Raw genomic sequence first — 6,330 nt, forward strand, 5'->3', positions numbered from 1 at the left:
CTTTCTAAGCTCCTGATGGAGTCTAGGCGTGGCTGGATCCACTCCTAGTCCCAGACATGGTCAATGGTTTATGTCTAAGGGATTATATCTGTTTAACAGCAGTCTAAGGTTCATTCACAGTTTCAAGATAGACTGTGAGATTTTAGTAGCACTTAATCATTGACTAATTTAACATTTTCAAAGTAAGTTAGTGAAGTCTACTACAATCACAACAGTGATTTAATTACAGATTTGAGACGGTAGTATTTATACTGTACTTGCTAGTGGGTACCTCCATCAATTTGCACACACATGTGCACAGATACAAAGATAGGTAAATATACAAAGGTATACCTGTTAAAAATTCCCCTTGAGTCAGTGAAATACTCATGTCAAATGTCTTAGCATTTCTCAATGGGCAAAGGGTTGAGCCTCAGAGTGTTTCAGCCCAGGTCCCATCGTCAGCAATGGTTCTCTGAATATTGCAAACTCGAGAGTTCGTGAGCTCTGAGAGGCGTCCCACTCAGAGGGAGATACGGGGCGCAGCCCGCTGTGGTCCAGGAGAGCTCAAAGGGCCTCACTTGGGACTGCTGTTTATAGGGTCGCAAGATGATTGGCTTAGTCATCCGTCAAAACTTTCAAGGTTTCAGTAACAATGGTGTCATTCCACTTGAGCTACAACTCAGATGAGGGCATCAGGGGATGATGAATTATCCCTGCTGTCATCCCCCAGTTGGGCCAGGCAGCAGGAGTTCCTGGTCAGTACGTTCCCCCACCTCAGCTACGCAAGAGTTCCTGGTACGGTCAAGGGACGCTTCACCGCCTGACCCATTACACCAAGGCCAAGGTTTAACAGGAGTTTCTGAGATCATGGGGCGGCTCAGGAGAGCGCGGTGGGGGAATGCACCACCACAATCCACCCTGTGACTAAAGTCAATCCATCTTTATCACAGAGTGGTGGTGTGGTTGCCTGTTGCCTCTGTGCCTATAAACAGATCAGTCCCATATTCCAATTGTAATTTGAGGGAAATTTTTGCTTGGCCTACTTAATAATTAAGGTTTTGTCAAGTGTGATTAAGCAATGTTATATATGTGAGGAGGTTTTGGTAATAGTGCTACCTGTCTAGCTATTTTCCACACTCTAACATACAGAACAATGTTCAACAGCAAACATAATACAACAGAAATTAGTAAAATTACAATGGGATGTAACATCTGATTCAAAGTTCCTGTTGCTGTTGGTGTCCCATCAGTGATGTTCTCCATCTTTCTTCACTCTTTCTAGGACATGGTGTATCTTTTCTGCATCATGATGGACGGTAATCATATTTCTTTGTCCGTTGTTTCAAAGTTGTTTTAGCAATTGACTCAGGTCATCATGTTGTAACAGTTTTCTTACCAATGTAAGATTCATTCCAATGGGGGTAGGTAGTAAATCTTGATAAGATGTATAGTTTGATTGTAACACCTGATGGGTTGTAACAGGAGCTGAATAGTTAAAGTCACATCCCCTAATTTTGGTAAAATTACAAATACAGATATTTGAGTGACTAAATGTTTCCATAGTGGTGGTGTCTGCAAGTATAGAATCACAAAGAGTTCTCAAACACATCCATTTCCAACATATATAAGTACAGTTTCAGGGGGTTTATCAGGATGTATTTCAAAATGACAAACACTTTGTTCAGTGTCAAGACAAATGTCTCGAGCTTTAGTGGTATTACTTTCACAAATAAATCCCTGTTGTTCCTGTACAACACATGCATCAACATCAATAGTTTGCCATTTGTCCCCATTTTGTGGGGCTGATACTCTATGCTCTAATGCATAGAGGACAGTTCCGTTGTGATTTAATCCCAGCGGATTAAATGATTGGGTATATGGCGTATACAGAAGCATTGCGTATTGTCAAAACAAAAGCTATGACTTTGCTGTCAGTGGGGTTATAAGTAAAATTGATTGGATGCCACCAGGATTGGAATTCCCTTTCAAATTTAGTTGCATTATCCCAAATTACCTTTTGAATTTCAGTGGGCAAGGTGCCCTCATCGCCTTCCTTTATAATTGCTATTACAGTAGATTGCACCTACAACTGAGAAACATGTATGGTGCAGAATGTGCTATAGTTACCGCACTGATTAACATGACCAAAGGAGGTGAGGGTCTCCACCCTGTGCATTGGGCTTTTTGGCATATAAGGCAAATTTGGTCTATGTTGACAGTGATTGCTCCTGCAAGAAGGATAAGCAATCCTTTGATGGTTAAGCCCATCTCCAGGGTAGGTGTGCTGGTATCATTCCCGGTATTGTTCCTGGAAAGGGAAAACAATACAAGTCTTGGTGGGGTTTTTCTGGACAGGTTACCCCTTAGCGGTGCAACTCGTTTAACTGCTCGGACTAAAGACAAAAGTCTCTTTTCCCACTCAGAATATCTCTGTTCTGTCTCTTTAAATGCAGTTGAGTTGAACATCAAAGGTCTTTTTGGTCTGTCAGGGCCAGTTTGGAACAGGTCACAGTAAGTACCATGTTCAGCAAAGCCCCATTCTGCCATAATAGGGTTGTGGGGGTGTGCTGGTCCTAATGATTGGTATGTTTTTAATTCCTGTGTTAAAATTTTGACTGCCTCTTCATGTTCTGAATTCCATTTCCACGGTTTTCCCTTTAAAGTGAGTACAGTGGGCCTCCATTGATAGAAAATCCAGGTACGTGTTTTCTCCAATATCCTAAAGTACCCACAAGCTGTTGTAATTCTTTCCTAGATTGGGGTATCTGCAATTGTTCTATTTTACTTAGGGTGTCCGGTAGAATTGTTGCACTACCTGCAATCCACCAAGTACCTAAACAATTTTACTTCTTTACTTGGTCCCTGACACTTCTCAGGTGGAATTTCAACTTCCGCTTTATGTAGTGCTTGCCACACTGCTGTTGCTGCTTCCCCTACCTCTTCAGAGGAATCTCCTCCGATCAGAATACCGTCTATATATTGGCACAGTTTCACATTCTGAGGAAGTGAGACTGTAAAAGTCCAGCAAGCGTAGCATGAGATTTTACTTCTTTACTTGGTCCCTGACACTTCTCAGGTGGAATTTCAACTTCCGCTTTATGTAGTGCTTGCCACACTGCTGTTGCTGCTTCCCCTACCTCTTCAGAGGAATCTCCTCCGATCAGAATACCGTCTATATATTGGCACAGTTTCACATTCTGAGGAAGTGAGACTGTAAAAGTCCAGCAAGCGTAGCATGAGCAATTGGGGTGAATATTTATACCCCGAAGGAGTCTGTTAAGGATGTATTGTATACTTTCCCAAGTAAAAGCAAATTTCTCTTTATCCTTTTCCTGCAAGGGGACCTATAAAGAACATATCTTTTGCATCTAGTGCTGCCATCCACGGGTGTGTGGCTGCTTGTAGTGGGGCTGTTAAAGTTGCAATATTGGGTATTGCAGCCGTTAGCGGAGCTGTGTTGGCATTTAAGTGCCGATAATCAATTGTTAGTCACCACCTCCCATCCGGTTTTGGGACTGGCCAAACCAGTGAATTATATGGAGAGTGGGTTCTGGAGATAATGTGCCATTTTTCCGAATTTGCTATTACTTCAGAGATTCCAGCTAGTGCCACAGCAGAAATCGCATACTGCGGGATGTTGGCGATTTTTGAATCGGGGAGTGCAGGGGCTGCGCAGAGTAGACATGCTATGGCCTCCCGATTTTTATCAGGGTTAGGTTTGACGTTTGAACCAGAGGACCACATGCTGCCATCCAGCAGGCACTGTGTTTGGCTGTTCAAAACATTGAAACCTAAAATATTTTCATTGTGATCTTTAATTGCAAAGTGCGTAGATGACATGTGCTTCTCGCCCGGGAGCCGTAAGTTGACATTTGCAGTGTGGCACATAACACTTGCTCCATTCACTCCAGTGATTTTAACTCTTTGCTGTCCAGGTCGTACACCCAGCTCCTCGGCATCCAGTTGTGTTAGTCTTGAAATTTGTGCTCCCGTATCTATTAGAGATTTTACCAATTGTTGTTGAGGGCCAACTGGAATTAAAATGTAAATGCACTACCACACCACGGTGGTACATGTGAGCTCCAGTCACCTCCAATATCCAGTTCCACAAGAGTACACTGGACACTTACCTGCTGTGTGTGATGTGGAAGCAAGAGTACTTGCTATGTTATGTTGTAATAGGCCACGATAGTTTGTGGGGAGTCAGCACAGACTATCGCTGTTCTGGGTTGAGCTCCAGTCCTTGTGACTGAGCTGTCACTGGAGCCAGGACTGCATTTTGGTCTATGCTGCATTATGCTGGCACAGCTCATACCTTTTTCCCAGATGTCCCTGCCATCATGGGAGGCCCCAGGCGATCAGTTAGTCCCACTTTGGTGGGGGGACAGGCACCGGCACATGTGTATCGGATACCAGCTGCATACTTGGCTATCCGAACTTTGACCACGCTCTGACAAAGTTCATACACCTGGACCCTAGGAGGAAAACATAGGCTTAAATGTGACCAAAATATTGTTGATTCTAGCTGAATGTCCCCCAAAGGGGTTCCTATTAAATCAATTTGAATGTGTGATATATATATATATATATAGCTCATGGGTTAGTCTGTGTATTGCTCAGTTTGGCCCTCTGTATGTGGAGAACAGTCACTGAAGCCATGTGCTATCACACCTGACTTGGGCAAAGCTGTAGAGAAAGGCTTTTTATTAGACCAATGTCATAGTTGCTGAGGGAAGGGGGAACTGCTGACTTGCACCTGCTTACAGCTGCTGAAGTGCAAGGAATGTCGAATAACCAATGGCAAATGCTGGCAAGCAGCTGCCCTTCTTTGTGCTAACTCTTGATAACCATGTGTGGGCGAGGTGTGTCCCAACTAATCCCCTTTCCTTCAAAGACTGCAATAATAAATAGTGTTGGGTAGATCAACACTGCAGAGGTACTGTCGTTGCAGTGAGTATTCCCTGTCTTTTACTGAACCAGTACAATGGCGGTCACTTTTCCACCTGCAGATCTCATAGGTGCTCTGTTTCATACTGCTCTAACTCCTCCTCTACTCACTCACATTCTCAGCATTACTCCCCATGCAGCCAGACCAGAGTCTGAGGCAGTTTGAGAGCCCCCCAAGTAGCTGTGCCATCCCTGGAGGAGTGTGGAAGGGAGGTCTGACCCACCTGGGCAGCGTGAGCCCAGGCTGGAGGTGGGAGTCGGGAGTCCTCTCTCTGCCCTGTTCTCTGCCCCTGGCTTGCGGAGCTGCTGAAGAAAAGCCCGGAGAGAGCAGCAGAGCTTTGAAATCATCATCACTGCTGGCCTCTCTGCAGAGGCTGCCAGCAAAGACTCCGATTAGTGTCAAATCTGAGGCAGACTTGTGTTAAGTCCATCACCCTGCTGGGAAAACTGGATTCTGATAAACCAGCCATTTTGAATGAGCCATCAAGCATCGTAGTTGCCTGGTTGAATGAGACTAATGCATGGCTATTATTCATACGCTAAGCGTATGTGAATTGTACATGAACTCCAAAGACCTTCTTACTGGAAGTGTATTTGTCTCTGGATAAGAGCTTTCTATACCAATGACATAGGGAGTAGGACTGGAAAATAATTTTATTCCCTGCCCCTCCCCCCCTCAGGCTGCAACACATTGCAGTAGGCACCATGATTAAAAAAAAGAGGGGGGAAAAAAAGGGTTTTACAAGGATTAGAAATTACCAACTACTTGAACTTCAAAGAACATTGGTTCTACCTTTGATCCAGCATCCCTGTCTCCTTTTTCTACAGTATCACCCTCTAAAAGAGGGAATCCTGCTCTATGTCCTTGCACCTTCTCCTCATAAGGAGAGATTTCCTCATTCATTATAGTTTTTTGCTCCCCTGATGTAGAAAATATAAGCCTTTAACTCAGCCGTGTGTGAGTGTCACCTGTGCTGCATTAGGCTTGAGATGTGTGGATGGAAAGATTTATTCCCTGCCAGCACTGTATAACTCAATTCCCCTTTTCCCTCTGGAAACAAAAGCAGCTCCTACAAACAAGGCTTTCCCCTCCTGCTGGCAACCTTGGAATCACGTTCAGGTGACCATCACACTCCTTTGAGCTGCTGCTGCACAGTGCTGCACATGTCTGCCCTGGGGATCAGTAGGACTCTGCTTGTAGCAGGGAGGTGATGCTCCCCTTAGTCCCAGCTGCACCCCAGATATCCACATCGTTCACTGCTGTCTTTCCTGCTCGGGCTTTGCAGCAGCCTGGAAATGGCATTTGAAGCAGTTTTAAAAAAAAAAAAAAATTAAAAATCGCTGCTTCCTACTGTGCTGGCACATGGAGACACCAGACGACACCAAGTTGGGCGGGAGTGT

The sequence above is a fragment of the Fulmarus glacialis genome, unplaced genomic scaffold (assembly GCF_000690835.1).
Source record: "Fulmarus glacialis isolate BGI_N327 unplaced genomic scaffold, ASM69083v1 scaffold2605, whole genome shotgun sequence".
Taxonomy (NCBI): domain Eukaryota; kingdom Metazoa; phylum Chordata; class Aves; order Procellariiformes; family Procellariidae; genus Fulmarus; species Fulmarus glacialis.